Consider the following 21,506-nt stretch of genomic DNA (forward strand, 5'->3'; position numbering starts at 1 on the left):
GACTGTACTTTCGTGGGTCCTAACACAGCAGCAGTGACTGGACAGTACTGGGCAATTCTGATAAAGTCTGTCTGCTCCCCCTTTTTCCTTTCCTCTAAAAGAAGAGACGGAAATAACATAGATGTTCTGCATTTAAAAGATTTTTTTTTCTCCTTTCATTTTTTTTTTTTTTTAGGGGGGATGGCAGCAAAAATCAGACTATTTAAAGAAGCATCTGTGATATTTTAAAAGGCTTTGGTTACATTGCCTAGGGGAGTGGAATAAAACATTCAAAGACAGTGCATGGGTTTGTGATCCATCTCAGCTGGGTCGCACTTGCCTGATTGCATGCATCCTTCCTGTAGGGATTTCAAAGGAAACTTCAGCACCTGAAACACTGATCCCTTCCTCTGTGTTGGGAACAACTTACAAACCACAATTTACATGTGCACAGCTCAAATGAGTCAACAGGAGCAGGGCAAAGGCACAGGTCAGATGCATTTGTGCACTCCCTGAAGTATGCCACTTGGTTCTATTCCATATTACTTCTAAACTGTGTATGCATAAAATGCATGAAAGGAGCCAGGAGATACACAACATGGTGCCCAAAACACAATGATTCCTCACTACTTCGCTATACCCCATTAACTATTGAAATGTTTAGCAAGAAGCTTAGGGTAGGATCCATCGTATCTATCTTAGGCAAGGAAAATGGGGACATCGACATGCAGATGCATCATCCAGGTTCTTTTTATGTTCAGAAGTGAAAAATGGTGTTTCCAGAACACAATTATTTCCTTTTAACTGGGAGAGGTAATAATAAACCCCCTTCCAGGAGTGCCTGTTTCACAGTGACTGCTAGCAGCACTCACACAAAAGCTCAGAGGTGCAGTCAGTACATTCAGGTGAATCCCATCCCTGCAGACCTGGGCCAGGCTCATAGGAACAAGCAGGAAAAAGTTTCATTCACCTCGGTCAGCACTCTAACCTACCCATAACTTCAGGGTTCTCTCAAACACCCAGGCTTCCCCAGCTTAACTCCTCCAGGCAGCATCACAGCAAAATCAAGAGTCAGACGTCAGGTTCAGGGCTCTGAACACAGACATCTCTGCCCCCGGCTGGCGTGCGCAGTGTCCCAGTCCCGTGTCACCTCAGTGCTTCTGAAGAAGGCAGCCTGCAATGTTTGACGTTTCTAGTATTTAATGCTGTTGTCAGCTCATACCTATTCAGGTAGTAAGGCTGCTCATTTAAGCACAGTGTTACACATTAGCTCTACGAAAAGTTATAAAGTTTTTCTTCCTGTCTGGAACAGCTTTGGGAAATCTCTAGGAAATACAACACATTTTCACTTACATAATCCATAGTTTGAATGCAGCTAAATGAGATACAGCATAATATATGCCTCTTTCACTTGGGAGAAAAAAAAAACACACCACTTTTTAGAGCAAGAGAAAACTGATGTTGCCAAAATAGCAGAGATAAATCCAACTTAGAATCGAGCAGGCACATTTCTACAGCTATTCAGTGCACGTGCCAGAGATTTAGACACGGGGCCAGTTATAAGTGAGCGCCAACCTTAGCCCTGAGCATGTGTAATGACCACCTAGAGCCAACTGCCAGCTCCATGCTGCCAGCTCCATGCTGCCTGGACACAGCCCAGCCCTGCCCCAAAGCTGGACGGGGAGGACCTGCTTGGCACAGCCCTGCTAACGTACCTCAGTGGGTTTTGGCAGCTTCTGATCGGCCACCTCAGGCAGCAATGGACAGTGAAGACCAAGTATTTAACCATACTTTAGTCCCTTTGGGACAATGGAGCTCGAGTCTTCCTACTGTTTATTTTCACCACAAGTGGAATTTCATTATTTGAGACTGTCGGATGTCTGTTGTGGATAATTAGTAACCGACCTGGTGCAGGCGCTGTATTTGAGTCTGAAGAGTTAATGCTGAGAAAAACTTATGAATTCAGAAAGTTTTTAGGAAGCATCAGTCCACACAGATACTAGGACTGAACCCAGCAATTAGCAGTGTAAGCTATATTCTGCGTTAATTATAGTTTAAGGAACCAAATATAATCTATTTTATGGACATAAAAACACGCTTTTTTCCTGTATGAATCAGTATATTTTTCAGTTTTGATTCACCTTTAGCTTCTCTCTGGCCTACATTACTTTGCTGACAAAATCTTTATTATTTAGGGTTTTCCTCTAGAAACGGGACTGCTTTCCTGCATTTGAAATATGGCCAGGGAACATTCAGCGAAGACCTTTCAAAATAGGGTGTTTTTCAGCTAGAAGGGTGGAGATGGCTACTTTCGAGAGTTTTCATGTTTCCTGAAATGCCTTTTCACCCGCAACATAAATGAGTGATGACCTTCTGTTCTGATCCACAGGGCTGAAGCAGAATGGTCCTGCACATTCTTATAATTTCCGCAGGAACTGGTGCGATGCCAAGTTCATTTCAGCTGCTGAAGGAAACTGCTATACCTCAAGCTCAGCAGCCTTAATAGCCTTGAGCCCATAACATAATAGCATTATTCTGTACGTTAGATGGTGCCTAAAATGCACTACACCAATATTTAAAGTATCATGGAACTGACTGACTAAACGAGAATTGTGCTAAACAAAGGAAGCTCAATTTTGAAGTCCCCAAGCATCTCCATTTGCTCCAGTCAGAACAGACCAAAAATACATAAAATTACTGTTAGTTCTCTGTGCATTTGAGAATGAATCTGACTGTGATTCAGTGTCTCCTACATTAACATTAATGGGGAAAAAAAAGTGAAGGTAAAGCCAAAATGTAACTTCAAAAGAAAAAGTGTATGACAATACACACACACAACTTTGTGCTTTTCTTTCAAAAAGCAGAGATACCAGCAGAATAAAGATAATGCAGCAATTTGTTCTGATTTGACAGAACTGAATTCAGGTGGAGTTCCATAGGTTGTAACAAGCTTGTATTTATCTTCACCTTTACACCATCCTCTGCATCCTTAAGCCACTGAAAACCACAGGAGTTATTCTCAACTGCTACTGTTAAGATAGGAATCAAACCATGCATCTCTGTATCATGTTCAATCAAAACGCTACTGATTTAAACAGCTGGTTGTTCTGCTCTGTTAGCATCTCTGTAACTCTTTTACCTTATCTGTACCATCACAATAGAGCCATAAAGCCCTATTACTTACACAGGGCAGATACACGTGCTCCTGCAAGCACTGAAAAACCCACTTGCACATATCAGGCATCTGCTACCAGTCTTACTTGTTGCACCTTTCAAGTGCTCAGAGTAAACCTTTCTGGAAAAAAGTATTTCATCCTCCAAAATGCTCCAACGCTGTTACTCCAAGTGCTGCATACTCACACGTGCACTTGAAACGCAGGCACTGTTCATACACTTGCAGCTCTTGTTAACAGGGTTAAGGAGACACACGACCCCACAGAGATAACACACAGCTCACGTTTTGTATGTATTAACATTTACTGATTAAAGATAAAATATCTACCAAGTTCTTCCTAAGACGCTCATCTGTGTAACATCAAGGTACCTCCCCAAACCAAGGGACAATCACAATTAAGGCTCCTCCAACCTGCAGCGATACCTGAACATCAGATGGTGTTTGATTAACACAGCTATGAAAGATTTGTCCATTTACTTGTCACAAGGCAGGATGGGGAACACCCTTAGAGCAGTGCCATTGTCCTAACAAGTGATTTCAGTGCTTCTGGCAATGCAGCCTCCATTAAACTACTTCAGACTGGACACATACAAGACCTACAATTCTCACCTACACATTACTTTCCAATACCTCAGACGTGGACAACACAGTCATGTAGAAAACCACAAACTGGTCACCAGTCCTCCACCAGTCTTCCTCTGGGAATTGACTCAGATGGAAATCAGCACAGATTTGGAATAATATTTTAAACCCAACTTGAAACTCTGCAAAAGAGCTTCTACCCAAGCAAGTATACATACGTATGTCTATTGGATACCTGTGTTAACCTACAGAAGCCAGCTTTGAGAAAACACGTGGAATAAAGACATTTTACAAACCCAACTAAGAAATCACAGAATCACAGAATCACAGAATTTCTAGGTTGGAAGAGACCTCAAGATCATCGAATCCAACCTCTGACCTAACACTAACAGTCCCCACTAAACCATATCCCTAAGCTCTACATCTAAACGTCTTTTGAAGACTTCCAGGGATGGTGACTCCACCACTTCACTGGGCAGCCTGTTCCAATGTCTAACAACCCTTTCGGTAAAGAAGTTCTTCCTAACATCCAACCTAAAACTCCCCTGGTGCAACTTAAGCCCATTCCCCCTCGTCCTGTCACCAGGCATGTGGGAGAACAAACCAACCCCCACCTCGCTACAGCCTCCTTTAAGGTATCTGTAGAGAGCAATAAGGTCGCCCCTGAGCCTCCTTTTCTCCAGGCTGAACAATCAAATCAAACGTGGAGATTCCCATCACTGGCATCACCACCAAAGCTCTGTGCAAGTAAAGGTGCATGTTTCAAACATGGCACGATGCCCTTCTCCCCAGCTCCAAGCTGGAGAAAGCTTCTCCCCATGACTGTCAGCCAGAGCACGCAGCACAGGCAGCCCTGCTTGCACACCCTGCATGCAAAAGCCTCGTGAAAGCAGCCTGTGCCCAGCACTGAGCACCACCTCCAACATCATTCTCAACAAAAAGCATTTGCCTTCCTCCCTTTTCAGCTGGCTCTGGCACCCAAAGCTACATTGGCAGGTTCAAGCTTCCTTGATGGCCTAAGTCAGTCCATGATGACGAATTCAAATCTCCAAGTCAAGAAAATAGCCCACTGAATTTAAGCTATCAATATTTGAAGTAGCTCCATTCCAGTTTCCATATTTTTCTTAGAATAAAGGGCTTCAGCTGGTTGACAGAAAAAAAAAGATTCCAAGTGCTGTTGAGAATACGACTTCTCTTCAAAAAGTTGGGTCTTTTCTCCCCTTGCACTAATCAATATTTAATAAGTAATATGTTTATTTTGTTACTGATGATAAACAGATCGATAAAAGGTTATTGCATGGTATCTTCCCGTAGATATTGTAATCCTGTTCAGTTAATAAGCATTGCTTCTTTGTGGGCCACTGTTTAGACTGATGAGAATATTGTGAAGAAGATACAGCAGGATCTGATGAAAGACACACACACAAAAATCAAAAAAGCCTGGATATACACAATGACATTTTCATTTTCTACCATTTCCTAAACTGCATTTTCATTGAAAATTGTTCTTCCTCCTGCTGCAAGATGTGCTCAAAAATGAGAAATACCTGTAATGTTTGCAAGATGTCACTGCAATGAAGCATTAACACATTTTCCTCCTTGCAGAACAACAGCATGCTCCTGTTTCCCAAGACACACGCCGTGTGCTCATCAGAGCAGTTCTGCGTGCGCCATGCGGGCTCTTCCAGCAGCGCGCTGCACCCAGCACTAACCAGGACTCGTCCCAACACATGTTGTGCCATGGCAATCGGTTCGGTTCGGACAAAACTGCTCAAGCCTAAGGGAAGCTTCACCCAGCCCAAGTCCGAACATGGGATCCCTCCCAGCACTGTGAGCACCTGAAGGACAGCCCCCTCTCCCCTTCCCTGGGGCACACATCAGAGCCTCCTCTCCCCCCCCCCTTTCTCCTTTCACAGCCTCCAGTTCCTCTCGAGCAGTATCAGCACTGCTCTCAGCTTACCTGAAGTTCAAAATAACCACCGGGCGGAAACACAGAGTGCCACTTCAGTGCCTCCTTAGCTAACCCTTGGCCCTTCTGCAGCTCCTTGGTGGTGCTGAGAAAGCAAACAGCTCGGTCACAGGTGGCCTCGGGCAAGCCCAGGCTGGCTGAGGTCACCCAAATCAGCATCCCCGTCCTGCCAGCCCAGCCCTGCTGCTCAGAGGCAGCCACAGTCCCGCAGGAGGAACTGAAGCTTTCCTTTCCATCCCACCCAGCCCTCAGCTCAGCCAGGGTTTCCCTCCGTAGCTCTCCCTTGAGGCCTGGCAGTGCCCCCAGTGTCGAGAACACGGTTGGTTGGTTTCCAGAGGCTTTGGGGGTCTTCACACGGAGACTTGTGCGCTCCATCAGGCAGACTTTCAGGGGCCAGCTCTCCCAGACTCCTCAGATCACACAGGAGATGTCCAACTTCAGGGGGCGAGGGAAGCAGCAACGCTTCAGGACACGTGCGTGCCCGCTAAGCCTCGTAACATCAAAGAGGAGACCGGGACAGCTGGGGCCCTGCCCAACACTTCCCAGCGCTTCACAGGCCAGCACTTGCTTTTATTGTGATTCTTATGCTTCTGAAATAAACAGCACGGAAAAAACAGTGCTAATTGACAACAGCTTACACTGTGACAGCCAAATACACCGAGCTCGAGATCGGAGTGGAAAGGTTTTAATTAGCCGCACTTACAAATTTAAGGACAAGACTAAAAGTAACTAAGTATACCCCGGGCCTATCTGCTAATCCCGTAGCTGCTCTCCCAGCACTCCAAAGATGCCAAGTTAATTAACATTAATTATTAACACCCTCACAACCTTTACAGTTAACACTGTAATGTTAGAAACTAAAGAAATTCACTCACCGTACATTGACTGCCTTTTTTGAAGGAGGCAGCCTTAATTTTGCAGGTTTTTGGTTAATAGCTGAGTTTTGGCTTTGCTTGCCTGTTTTTTTCATTAGTTGGTAGTACTGGAAGTTAAAGTACACTCAAGCTTACAACATTCATTTTACAAGCCTTCCTAAGTAAAGCTTGGGTGTAGAACCTGCAATTAGACTAGAAAATGCACTATAAAAAGAGTTTATTAGCATTTCTAAAGAGGATCGGAACTATCTGAAAGCTTTTTTCCCTGCAACTTAGAGAAGTGAGATTTTACTAAAAATACAACATGGAATAGGGAAATAGTTGGAAGGAGCATGAAAAAAAAAGAAAGGAAACAACAGGAAGACAGCAATATTATAAATACCTATTAATAATACCGTATACTCCCCAAATCAACACATATTACAACAGATTTGCAAAACCCGTGTCATGGGGAAAAGGTTTCCAAGTGTGCCATCTGACCACACTGCCTTCTATCCCGGAGGGAACGTGCTCAATAGCACAGAGTTTATAAAGGCCATGAATGAGCACAAATACAATTCAGTGACCTCCAGTGTCCTTGTCACCCACGAGTGATATTTATGCATGCGAGGCTAATCTGAAGCCTCTCTCAAACTCACATTCATCATCAGCCCATCAGATGCTGCCTCGACCATATATCTCTACCTGGATGCTTGCTAATCTTTGACTATGAAACAGGGATAAAGCAGAAATTTTACACTGGGACCCCATCACTCAGCTATTTGGACCTACCTGACTGAACATATCCTTTACGTGGGACTGGTCCCCTGTACAACAGTACTTAGTAGGCACACTCACAAGCTGAATTCTCAGGTCGTACACATCAGCACGGGCCTACTCAGCTCAGTGAAAGCACGCCAGATCCCCCCAGCTGAGGATCCGGTCATCCATTTTCAAGGTACTCTATGAATTAATTAAGCTTTGTAACAACCTTGCAAGGCCAAGCAGTACAACAGAGAAGTAGGAAAAGTGCAGGAACTCCAAGCCAGTGGCACACTAGAAAACCCTACTATGCAAAGGGTGAATATCCTGACAGCTTTTCTTTCTAATTCAGTTCGTCCCCAGACAAAACTCTTCTCTGTACTCCACAAAGCCAAAAATAGTTTCAACAGCAGGCTGCAGCACTAAGAATTGAATTCAGAAGCTCTGTACCCAGGCACATGAGTACTGCAGGACCTGAGACCTCCAGAACAGGCAGCTGAGGTTGTGTGGAGTTCATCCACCTGCTCAGCCCAGCCACCAAGATGTTGCCTTGCCTTGCGTTCACAGTACCCATCTGAAAAGAGCTATCTTACATACTACATGTATACTACAAAGGCAAGTGCCTGCAACAGTGCAAATAAGCACTTAGTTCTGTTAAGATTTGTTTCTGGAGCTTAGAAGTGCAGTGTGCAGTCAGCAGACACCCTCCTGCTTCCCAATTACAGAAGCCGCTGGGCACAGACATTGAGGTCTCATTGGAAGGGCAGTCCCACCCACTGCATCGATGATGAAAAGACGGAAGCAGGGAACAAAAACAAGCATGGGAAGGTGGAAGATTCAGAAACCTATCAGGGCAGTCTTAGGAACAACCCAGTCGTCTCCCTGTGTAAGCCAAGAGCAGGACAGGACAAGGGGCAATGGCCATGAGATGGAGCCCAGGCAGTTCCGCACCAACACGCCAAAGAACTTCTTCCCAGTGAGGGTGACGGAGCGCTGGGACAGGCTGCCCAGGGAGGTTGTGGGGTCTCCTCTGGGGATATTCAAGGTCTGTCTGGACGCCTACCTGGGCAGCCTGCTCTGAGGAACCTGCTTTGGCAGGGGGGTTGGACCCACTGATCTCTGGAGGTCCCTTCCAGCCCCTACAGTTCTGCAATTCTGAATTTCACCCAGTAGACCCGGTGTCACTGTTGCAAAGTGTGTCTTGCTGCCCCCTGGGCACTCAGCCCCAGTCCAACTCATCTCCCTGGAGGCAGGGCCGATCACACCGAGCTGCAGGATTTGCTGTGCTCTCAAAGGATTTCTACAGCCCATGCTGGAAGGGCTTGGGAAGGCTCCCAGCATTCTCTCCTGCTTTTTGCAGGCCTACAACCTTCACCCAAATTGCTCCATTGACACACATCACTTCAGTCCCTCAAAAAATGCAAACAGCAGCTAATTCAGAGCATCTTTCTAAGGCACGGATCAGAGCCCTGCCTGGCAAAGATGACCAAAGAGCAGCTGGAACAAACTCCACCACCAGAAGAGCTCTTTCACTTCAACCCCAGCAATCCCACAGCTCAGCATGCGGAGCAGGAGCAAGTCTTCAAAGGCACACCCCGAGCATCAGCTTGACCTTCGGCATCCGGAGCACCCGCGGCCCTTCATCTGAGTGAACACAAACATCCCACCAAATTTAAATCACAGCCTTTCAAAGACACAAGTGTTCGCAGCTACAAAACAAACTCCGGTGCAGCTCCAAGACTCTGCTGTGCCACATGCAGTACGGAGGGTTTCTGGCTGTCGGTCGGAGTGTATAATAGGCCTGATTTATAGTTATCAGCATGGGACTTGATTCGAAAGCTCAATCACCGTGACTTCTCACAGTGGGGTTTGCATGCTGCAACGGGTCTCAAAATTGGAGAGGAATTTACCTCCCGCTGCCGAACATTACATAACAATCAACAGAAAACAAGCGGAGAGCAGCAGGAGGTCCCCATCATTAGCCCGCACAGTCATGTTAATGGAGATGTACACACACTCATCTATCTGCACTTATTATGGAGCTTGCCAGACTGTGGGATTACATGGCAAGAAGGACTAAGATAGGAAGAGAGACAGGACGCAAAGAGCTTAGAAATTCAAATCAGTCCACCGAGATTTCCACGTTAATGACGTGCTGGGGTCTGGGAGGTCTGTACCTTGCGTAGCAGAGAGGCCTGGGGGCCTCAGGAGGCGCCTGCTACCTCAGGCACTGAGAGATGCAGCTTTTCCTCTACAGGAACAGCTTCTGCCAAGGTGGTGGTTCCACTTCCAAGGAAGCATGCTGCACATCCACAAACTTTTCCAGAACTGCAAACATCCATCAGCACACCCACACTGCTCTCCATCCCCAAATAGTCACAGACTTCAGCACAAATCAGATGTTTCCAATTAGACAAAAGCCCCTGTAGGTACTTTTGCCAGGTTGGCATACAGAAGAAGGAAAGGAAAAATATAACTACTTTAAAAAGACATTCAAACCAGAAGAGCTCGTTTCAGCCTTTACATTTTTGGATAGTAGTAGCTGGTTTACGTATGATATGGTGTCCTCAACATGATAAGAGTACTATAAAACATAAGCAAATCTCACAAGACTGAGGGATAAGAACAGTTCAATTTGTGTTTTTGGTGTTTAAAAGTGTTTGAACACACAATGGGACTAACAAAGGTGAAGCAAGGCAGCAGCAGCAACCAGCCGCATCACACCTCTCTCTCCACCCACCACACTGACTTAGGTAAATATTCCCTTTTTCCTCCCTCAAGCCAGAATTTTTTCCCTCCACCCCCACCCAGGGTCAAACTGAAACTTCAGACCAAAACTCGAGCGTACAAGGTTAAGAAAAGGTCAACACCCTCTGAGTCCCTCTGTGGTGACATAACATGGAGGAGTCAATCCATTTCCCCTGCCCCAGCAGCCCCGAAACGCCGAGCATCTCTAACAGCCTGAGATTCACAGAATCACAGAATCACAGAATCACAGAATTTCCTAGGTTGGAAGAGACCTCAAGGTCATCGAGTCCAACCTCCAACCTAACGCTAACAGCCCTCCACTAAACCATATCCCTAAGCTCTACATCTAAACGTCTTTTGAAGACTTCCAGGGATGGTGACTCCACCACTTCCCTTTGCAGCCTGTTCCAATGCCTCACAACCCTTTCAGTGAAGAAGTTCTTCCTAACATCTAACCTAAAACTCCCCTGGCTCAACTTAAACCCATTCCCCCTCGTCCTGTCACCAGGCACGTGGGAGAACAGGCCAACCCCCACCTCGCTACAGCCTCCCTTGAGGTACCTATAGAGAGCGATAAGGTCGCCCCTGAGCCTCCTCTTCTCCAGGCTGAACAAGCCCAGCTCCCTCAGCCGCTCCTCGTAGGACTTGTTCTCCAGGCCCCTCACCAGCTTCGTCGCCCTTCTCTGCACCCGCTCAAGCACCTCGATGTCCTTCTTGTAGCGAGGGGCCCAAAACTGAACACAGTACTCGAGGTGCGGCCTCACCAGAGCTGAGTACAGGGGGACGATCACCTCCGCAGCCCTGCTGGTCACACCGTTCCTGATACAAGCCAGGATGCCATTGGCCTTCTTGGCCACCTGAGCACACTGCTTCGCAACACTCCACATGTTCTGCCAACATCACCAAGTTATGGATCTAACTCACGTTATTTCTGTTAACAAAACTAGAAGTGACAGATTTAAACAATCATTATATTATAATCAAATCACCTGGAATGTCATTAGCTTTCTAGAGTGCCATTTTGTGTTCTCATTAATTCCGTTGTTCCTGTAAGAAACACTCCTTCCTCAGGCACCAGGAACAACCAGTGCATTAACCCCACTCAGACGCTTTTTGCCCCTGGACCAATGATCAGCCACAAGATACGTTGCTTCACCCACTCCCACCCCAAAAGTGCTTTACCTCTGTTTCTCCCCATCAATACATCGACCCAGAGCTATTTGCAAACAATTGGTCATTTTGTGTTTTTAAAGGAATAGCCCCCTGCAGAACGCAGCCACAAATTGATCTGTTTGCACACAGACCTAGGAGGCATCTGTTGCAAGGACAAGACAGACCAGCAACAGCCACGGAGCCTTCTGTGTGCTTCTGCATGGTTTTTAGGGGATCCTTAGTACAGAGCGAGCGGCCCTACACAGTCATCTCAGCCCCCTCTATCCTGAACACTCATAACAAGCTCATAGGGGAAATGGTAACACTGAAGGCTGAAGAAAAATGGATAAATATAAGGGAACTGAAAAAGGGGCTAAGTGCTTCTAGGCTCAACTTCAGTAGTGTTAAAGAGAGCTGTCTGCTCAGTGAATGTCCCGTTCTTTCTCAAAGTCAGGTCTCTGGCCACAACACGTTACATACACTGTTATAGCAGTGCTCTTACTCTCTTTCTCTTTTTTCTTCCTCCCCATGGGAGACGTGTAAAGCCACAACAACAGTTAAACTCCCTAATGAATTCTGGCTATTGTGTCACTGAATCTCCTCCTTGTTCTTACCTTACGGATAACCTATTTGCACTTTGGGGGCAGGGTCAGACTTCTTGTTTTGTTTCTGAACAAGCCCACCACAGGAACCATGGCATGTAATTACGGCTCGGTGGTAAAATAAACTAACAGATACTGGTGAAGAACTAAGATGTATGAAGTATGACTTTTCAAAATTTAGTTTCATTTCAAGCTAATGGAGAAGAGATTAAACAATTCTGCCTGTGCCCTGTCTTCACAGGCTATCTTTGCCACAGTATAGCTCGGGCCAGAAGCCCATCTCTAGGCCAGTGAGCCTTCCCTCAGAGCAGACAAGCTGTGTCAGCTCAGGTGAGCTGAGGACCTTCTGCTGCCATCTGGATCATTTCCCCTGAGAGATAATCAGAAGCAATCCACCAAAAATACACCAAGTTAGCTTCTTGCTGTAAGCCAACGCGAGCACATCTTCACTGCCCTACCTCTGTCCTTGCCTCTATGCAGTCATTTAAAAACAAAACTCACCAAGAACTTTCAAACAAGGACTAGTTCCTTGGCGGAAGGGTGAGAAAGCAGTTCCACAGAAGTGCTCTGACACGTACTGATACTACCTGCAAAGAGTTAAGACCACAGGTATCCCATTTCATCACAACTCTACCACACTCCATCTTCAATGAAAAATTCTTCGTTGGCTCAGCTCACCCAGGTCCACTTTAGACAAACAAGCCCGCTTTGGCCAGCTGTCATGTTGTACTGGTGAACTGAGAGACGCGAGCACTGGAGCAGCCCTTGCTGCTTACTGCTGGGGCAGAGGGGCCGCAGCCACAGCAGGGGAGACCACGGCTGAGCAAGGAAGAGCTGGTGCTGTCCCCTGCCAGGTGCCCCCCGCATCCCACGTGTCAGCACCACCTCTTTGCTCCGCCTGTGATTCCTCGCTAGGGATTGCTGCAGCTCCGCTCCAACGACCCCACAGAGTGGCGTTTGCTGGAGCACGGCGTAATCTTGCTCTCCGTGCAGAACCAGAAATTCAGGAGTCAGATTAGAGCTCCACGGGTCAGTGGAAGACTGGCCTTTTGCCACACAAAGCAGCCGCTGTGGAAATCAAGACCTCGGGTGCCGCGAGACAATGCTAACTCCCACATTTACAGCCACAGCAACTTAGAAGAGGACAAGACTCTGCCTTTATCGTATCAGCGGCACATCCTGGGCAGGATCAGGACATATATCAGTCAGGAAAAAAATATTTAAAGCGCCTCTTGCTCTCGCCTTTACCATGTTTTCTTTTGTACAGCTGTGTCAGGCCCCTACAGCTTAAAGCAGCAATGTGCATCCTGCCTAGCGCTGCCTCTAGATTAGGAACCTGCGTGACACCGAGCAGCCAGGAAGGGCTTGCAAAACACCCGAAGGGGCAGCAAGAGATGTCACACTACAGCAAAGCCTACTTTGGGAGGAACTTTAAAACTCATGCTTTGCTCCCCATGGTGTAACTCCACTACGAAACCAACGATGATGGAGCCCATCCTACAGAGTGTTGGGACCCCAGGGGATCCCAGGGGCACTGCAAGAGCCGCTGGAGTTTAGCACTCAACGTTAGCCCTTCGTGGTCCATCTGAAGCACAACGGGAACTATGCTGCACATTCTCGCATGCCACCTACTGGTGCCTTCTTTATCCACCAAGTATATTTCATAGGAAGCAACACAGAGGAAGCATAAGTGGTGCGTTTCCGAATATCGCTCAAAGTCCCTCCTGAATGGACACGAGGGGCAGGAGCGAGGGGCAGTTCAGCAGCCAGCAGCTCCCCGTCCACGTCCTGTAGAAGGTGATTAATTACTGCTGAAAACTTCAGCCATGGACCAACACCCTAGTGATGGTGAGAAGCAGCACCAAGGGATGCAGGACCGAAAATGCCGCTTGGCACCACAGCAGATTTCCAATCAGGAGGGACAACCAGGGAAGCGATCCCAGCAGGGAGATGGCTGCGAGCGAGTCTCTGCTACTGCTCTGCAGAGCGCGGCTAGGGCTGTGATCCCACCACCGGCACTGCTGTAACTGCCCACAGAACTACCAGCATTACGAGCATTTAATCAGCTGTGCATCACAGAAAAGAGCATGTTGTTTAATCAACTTTTTTTTTCTAAAAAAAAAAATCCTTATTTAAAAGCAGAGCTCCCAGGTTCTGACCTAAGCCTAACCAAAAGGAGGCATGGGGAGGGAGGGGCTGAGGAAAAGTAAAATAAAAATCAATGAATCTACGCTAATAAAGGTTATAGGAGTGAAATTTACACTGGATGCAAGTATGATCTTGTAGTCTTTTTATTTTTTTGGCATGCTGCCCCAGCATGATTTACGTCGAGATAACATGATGGAGCCTCCACCATTGAAAGGAATTAAATAAAAATGCAATAAAGGAGTACAAAATCAATCCGCTTACAGTTTTGTTTAATAAAAATTCATGAAGGATGGGCGGGCAGGCCCATAAGAAATACACCAGTTCAATGAGGGGGCTCTATCAAGCCAACAGCCATTAGAGTGTAGCAGCAGGATAGGATTATTGAACATTAGCATGAGTTAGCTGTGTGCCAGTGTGTTGAATATGCCTCAGTTCCCCCATCATTCCAAGCTCTGTCATTGCTGCCAGTCAATAGTGCATCTATCACCTGGAATAATGGCCAAGAAAAGTACAAGAGATGGGGATTTGACCTTGACTGAGAAGCTGATCCATGGGGATTTTCCAACAGGGGAGGGATTTTTTTCAGCTGGGGGAAAAAAAATGTATATACACCCACACATACACACAGCTGGCACAGTGCGCCCCTAGAAGTCAGGGCTACCTGTGCCTTCCCCAGGCTGAATTCAGCCCTGAGTTGTCACGGTTCACAGCTGCCTGACCCTCCTGCCCTCAGGAGTTATTTGCTTTAAAGGTAAATCTTCATTTTCCTATCTACGTGCTGAAGTCTGAATGCACAGGCAAACAAACAAACACCCGAACAAACAAAGTGGTGCCCTACACCACTGCAAACAACAAATTCCCAAGCCCGGCTGCCACTCCAGCTTCACAACAGGAGCTGGGAGACTTGGCCTTGCACTTTTCTTCCAGTAGGCACCCTGAATGCTATAGCTTACTGCCATCTCAACACAAAAAGGGGCATTTTGTGGCCACAGGTTACACAGATGAGCATGTGAGAACAGAACAGAGCCAGCCAAATCCACCCAGCATTTCTCAGTTTCTCACCTAAAGAACAATTTGACCGATAATGGAACAGAGCTAGTTCAATTACTCCTGGAGCAAGCTGCCTCGTTTTAGGAAAACTCATTTGCTCCATCCTAAAATCCACATTCTTTAGTTTGCCTCCTATTATTGCATGGGATTCAAGTACAGACGTGTGAAAAACGCACGCGTGCACTGCATGAGCAAAACCAAGCGTGCGGGTCACACATGAAACATTCCCACTGGAAGTGCTCAAAAAATATGTTAAGTATGTGATGTCACCTAGTGGTCAGGACACACAGGGGACCGACAGTTAATTAACGTTAATTCCTCCAAGAGATGAAGACACGCTGAGGCCTCCCAGAACCCCTACCAAATACAGACTGCCAGAGGTCGGACGAGATAGCTTTCGGTTTACGCACCTGGGACTGGGTACACACAGAGCAGAAACACTGGGATGTGACTCATTTCCTCCACCACCAGTAAGCAGGAATGCTCACGCTGCTAATACTGAACTCCTTATTCCCTGTGCTTGATCCAAGTCAAAAAAAAAAAATAAAAAAAAGTTAAATGAGTTAAATGAAGCCTTTTCAACAACAAGAGTGATGATATCATGTTGCAAGTCCACAGACACCCATGAGCAGATAAAAGCACAGAACCCATCAGTCACCATAAATTATCCCCATGTCTGCCTTGTGCTCAGAGCTTCGTTCGGGGCTCAGCAGAGCACAGGGCAATACCCTCCGACACACCTCCACTTGTGCCAGCTGGGTCCCTGGGATCTTGCAGTCCACCCACACCTCTCTCCCAGCTGGGTGAAGGACCATGCCCGGGGAAGCACTTGAGGCTGCACCTTCCACACACCAGCCTTGAGACAGCTCAGCTTACATACACAGCAGTCGCTTTCCAGATCTCTCTGCTCGAAGTACTCATCACCACCCACAAACAAATAAAAGGCAAAATGCCGCATTAGCCCATTCCTACCCTAGCCAGCTCCTGAGCTCCTCCAAAAAAAAGCCCTAGGCCAAACAAAACGGCCCTGCCAGAGATTTCCTGGTAGGCTCTTTCTCGCTGTTCCAGTACGTTGACTTGAAGGACAATAACCTCCTGCTTGTTTAACAACTTGTCCCTGCTGTGTAATTACACTCCTTTTAATTGGCATGCAGGGTTTAATCATCTCTTGGGACCCAGCTTCCAGCGCTTCTCATTAACTGCCGGCGCACACTCTTCTTCTGAGGACAGGGGGAAGTGCTCCAGCACAGTGCACAGGGGAAGGGGCTCTCCATTTCAGGAACTAAAGACAAACAGCAGAGCTTACAGCCGCATGTAGCCAGTCTCACTGTCACATGCACTCCAGAGTCAGTGAAGTCCCATCCATACCATACGAAGCCACCTCTGCATCCCTCGGGAGAGGCAACCGGCCCTGCTCGCATCCATGTGAGATGCTCGAAAGAATTAGAGAAGTGCGAAGGCAGCGGTGGTTGAGGAACTGCTGTGAGGAATCCACTTGGCAGGAGCAGAGAACAGAGCGCACGCCAGGGCTGTGCTGAGCCTCTCACACCTGAGGAGTGGCTCCCTGTACACATAACCTCAGCTGGTCTAATATTTCTTAAAGGTTTGCAAATTTAAACTGTTCTCAAAACTGTCAGAAAAAATAAAGTGATACCCAGATCCACGTTAAAGTTTTCTATTCTGTGGGAAGTGCCTCCTGCTGCACTCTGAGTAAGTACAAGCAGAAGGCTCTGTGATGTCGAGGGCCCAGAAAACAAAGGACTTGCCAAAGGTCAGAAGGGAGCAAGTCTGGAAGCAGCCACCAGGAAGCCAGCAACAAAAAGGAGGCCAGGCAGTGGAGGGGCTAAAAGCAGAGCTGACTATTTCCATACCCCAAGCACCCCACCTTGCCACCCTAGGAGCCTGCGAACAGCTACCCCCACGAAGCACCAGGAGGCAGCAACACGTTTCTAGCCCAGCCGGGCCTCCTAGGATGGACCTGTGAAAGACAAAGCATGTTCTGAAGCTACAGGACAATCAGAATGACTTACCATGCTTGCAAACCCCTGTCACACTCTGCTTCTGGCCTGCAGATGTTCGAGAAAACTTCTAAGAATTAAATTATAGTTACTATTATAAAACATTATGAGACTTGGCATATCCTTAATTCCCTCTAGGCTACAGAAGAAAACTTTTCTTAGGTATGCTCGGGCTGTCAGCAGAGACCTCAGACTGACAGTACCAGGGAAGAGACGGGGCTGCAATGGGCAGCTCTTTATGTCAAAGAGCTGACCTCACTCAGTTTTCCTGAGGAGGACCTGGGCATGCAGTCATCCTTATACCAGCTTTACATTCAAACCCAACCAGAAAAAAGCTGTAACTTCAGGAGTTTAGGAGTATGAACTCTAACAGTTCAAAGGAAGACTGACAACAAACAGTAACTATTGCCAGGGGGTTGGTTGGTTGTTTTTTATTGATTTCTTTCTAAACTCAAACCTTATTCCCCATCTTTTATCAGTATAAAAAGGGAGAGGGATAATAGATGGAGGGAAGATATATTTCCTAACAATACATGTATTACATGGTACAGAAATCATCATCAAAAATCACCACAAAACAATCAAGACTTGCAATGCTTCTTAAACAGAAGTTGATTTTTCTTAATGCTAGCCCATAAGTACGCATTACCAACTGGATGTTAGCTGTACGCCCATCAGGACATGCGGTCCCCATTCCAACCACCACCAAGCCACCATGCAAACAACCTGTTGGTGGCACACGCAACTTACCTTTCATCTTCTCTACATGAGAGCTTTCCGCATCGCCAGCCCCAGCTAGAGGGGTACCTCACATCTGTAGTACAACTGGCTGCAACACGTTATGAAGGCGATGCAAAAAGCCTGCCAGTAACACAAACTAGTGGCAAATCCCAAATAACCACAGTACAGCCACAATTTCCTTGGAAGATAAAAGTTGCTGTTTTCCTTCATTGTAGCTAAGATCTCACAGAATTTGAGCACAGGCTCTGTTTGTAATATAAGGTACAAGACATAAGATCTCATGATGTACTCATGGCAGCAAAGCGGGCTGCACAGAGGTTTAGAAAGCCTCCACAGAGAGAACCGCTGCGTTCCAGGCAGTCAGCACACCAGCAGCTGTTCACAGAAGGATGAACCAAGGACACGATACACCACAGAAAAATGGAAAAGGATATTTGACATCTGGTGAAGAAACAACACTATGTTAAACTTATACTGGCAGGGCCTTGAGATCCAAGTAGTTTTCTATTACTTCTCAGCCACGCTCGGCAGGTTTGTTTGATTTTTCCATCAGAATCCTGCAGCTCAGTTCGCTTTACCAGAGGGGGAAGTTGCTGGGAAAGGGACTGAGAAACAAGAATCTGTCAAAGAGTTGTTTTATTTCCTACAGCACTGGCTGACTGACCAAAATCCTATAAAAAAAAAAAAAAAAAATCAAATTCAGGAAAAAGCCCTGAACATGTCAAGGCTTTTGGAACAAATGGCACAATAGGTTTTTCCTGTAGCTATAGGCATGTATTTCTTCTTATTTTTTATTTATTTATTTAAGCCCCTGTAACACACCATTTCCCCCAAAGGGCTGCAAAGGTTCAAAGGCTTTGAGAGCACCAATAAATCATGACCACATAAATGTCCTGTAGTGAAGTTTGATTCTTATTTACCCGGGGTCTTTGGGCCAGTGCTCAGTCTGTGTTGGAGGAGGCAGATTTACTTCTCCTGAGATGCCCTCAATTCACAGAGTGCTCATCTTTCAAGCAGCACCACTCCAGGCCTCAGCTGCCAAAACACTTTTAGCTGCAAGTTTCCATCATTTGCTTTATCACACTTCCCTTTTCCCTCCCAGATACTGGTCTAAACGAAGTTATGTTTAGAAATACCTTGCGAGTGGCCAGACAGAGTCAAAGAACCTCTGTAAATCACTGCCGTATGCAGAAGTTCAGCCTTCAGAAGACTTTCTCCATACACCGTCCTCAGCTATGATTTCCTCTCTACAGCAACGCTTCCTGCACGGCATAGCAGGAAAGCTCAGCACGCCTACCTGCAGACAGGGAGAGTGGAGTATGAGAAGCAAGGAACATTAATAGCAGGGAAGATGAACTATTTTAGATGAATTGGATGTCCAGTTGCAAAGACAGCACCTACTTGTGGCCCACAGACAGTCCGGCAGCGTAACAGCCCGCCCCACAGCCCCCATCCATCCAACTGCACCAAGAGCACAGCAACCACCAACAGAAGTCCCAGCAGTTTGATTAATGGCAGCACCTGGTCGGGGAGCTATTTCTCTACATTTTTCCCCCATTAGGTTACTTAATCTAGCATGGTGCACTTGTTAATTATTTAACGTTGGTGAATATTTGCAGTATCTCACGGATTATTCACACATAGTACAGTTCCAGGTATTCACTAGCAATTTGTGAACAGAGTCCATGTTAGTCTTAAAATTTAAGAAAGTCATTCGGTTAGGAAACGGAACAAATACCAAGGAAAGGAACCACTGATTTGACAAAACTTCAGTGCCACAGGCTGGAATGGCTTTAACCACGTACATGGAAAAAATGACAGCAACGAATCACACCAAGCAATTTGGCTATAAAACCTGACCCTGGTGATGGGAAGCATCACAGTTCCATTCATCACTCATTAAATAGATCCAAATTTGCCAAACTTATTAATTAAATCACCTGTTTGAGTCAGTGTACTGTGATTGGGACATAACTAGAGATAGTTTCAGTTGCAGAGGCAATGCACACAGAAAATCCCCTCCCCAGAAATGAGCAGCCTTGAACCCTGCAGGAACGCCCAGAGCTCTGCCTTTTAGGAAAGGCCCATTGTCACCAACAGCTCAGAAACCTGGAAGGGAAATGCTGGCAAAACCCCAACAGCACATCTGAATGAGCTATAACCCAAAAAACAGGTGGGCATAGTAATCTGCAACAAAGAGCACTTTGTCCCTCCCCAATCAAAAAAAAAAATATACGCTTAAGTGAAGATCTAGCATGTCAAATTAAATCCATTTGACTTATTTAATTTGCCTTAGCTTTCCCGTGAGGTTTCTGTGAAGGCAGAATAGGCAGGCTTAAAACAAATGAATCCTGCACACAGCCACCCAAAAGGGCTGTGAAATGAGGGATCTGCAGAGGATGCAGTGTCAGGCCCAACACATCTGGCCAGGAAGGAGGCTCAGTGACAAAAAGGCTCCAAATATTTGTCCTGGGGCAGTCCTGCCCAAACAGGCAGGAACCAAAACTCAGCATCAGTTTGCTTACAGCGAGAGGAAAGCAGCTCCTAGGGCAGGGCTCCGCAGCACCAGGTCTGGCCAAACGGCAGAAATCAGCTCAAGGCAACGGGGGAAGTTTGGCATCTTACTGTCTTGTACGTGAACAAACCTCCAAGCTCTGGGCTGCTGCTTAGTGCTCACAATCACACCAAAAACTTTTCCAAGGGAACCAGATCGCAGTCCGTTTCTGTAATAATATAACTCAGCTTTGCATCTTTTCCTGCCTCCCTCTCTGAACTCAGGTTGATCTACGGAAGAGTCACTGACGGTGAAAACAGAAAATGTAAATTCAGAGGAAAGCACACAAAAACAATTCATTAGTTGGAAATTTTCCCAACTCTAACATGAATCAGTGTGGACAAGAAGCTCAATCTATGAAAGAACAGATGAAAACCATGCAAGTGCTACCTGCTAGTGAAAGGCTTCCCCTCTCAATCCCAATTTCAGCTTGCCTCAAGATGAGGGACTCTCCTGGCCACAGGACATGTTCTTTAGCTAAATTATGAAGCCAGGTAAACTTAAGCTACACAGAAACATTTTATCATGAAATAATGCTGAAAAAGTCAACATCAAGACATTAGTTTTGTGTAGTAATAGAACAAGAAAAACTCAAAGAATAAGTAGTAAAATAGCTATCAGCGCCACTATGGCCAGAGATAGGCAAGCAGGATGTAAAGGCTACAGGGGAAAGTTAAACTTGACAGAATTTTAGAGACTCAGTTGGGTGATTAACACTCCCAGAAAGGAGGTTTCCTCAGCAGTTAATGCAAATTTCAGAATATTTTCACTTAGTTATGCCACAATCCTTTTGGAATAATTAATAAAGGCAAGTAAATGTTTACCCTGTTGTCCCACCTTGGAAGTATTTTTGGCCAGTGCAGTCACTGTGTTATGACAGCGTCTGCACCGTGCGCGCTGGATGACGAGTTCACTGGAGAATGAAGAGGAGCCCATTGCCCAGGCAGCGCCAGCAGAAATCCATCTTTGACATAATGGACAGCTGTAATTGTTGTGCACCCTGCTAGACATACCAAGTGATTGATACAATGCAAAAAGGAGGGGGGGGGGGAAATTACGATGATCTATAAAGATCTTGCTGGAACAGAAAAAGAGGAAGAGAATCATTTTTAATATGATTAATATTGCTGCCGAGAGGGGGAGAAAGGAAAGAGATGGGATTTGCTCCCTGT

At 46.3% G+C, this 21,506-nt stretch overlaps 1 protein-coding gene across 1 annotated transcript in view; it reads right to left on the reverse strand.

The window, feature by feature from the left end:
- LOC311445462 (uncharacterized protein) overlaps positions 1 to 21,506 on the reverse strand; it is a 342,727-nt gene that overhangs the window by 223,048 nt on the left and 98,173 nt on the right. Inside the window, exon 8 of the mRNA XM_084537630.1 lies at positions 18,917 to 19,077. The gene's annotated coding sequence lies outside the window, so the exon portion shown is untranslated. The remainder of the gene's footprint in view (positions 1 to 18,916; positions 19,078 to 21,506) is intronic.

Source organism: Aythya ferina (genome assembly GCF_964211825.1).
Source record: "Aythya ferina genome assembly, chromosome: 16".
Taxonomy (NCBI): Eukaryota; Metazoa; Chordata; class Aves; order Anseriformes; family Anatidae; genus Aythya; species Aythya ferina.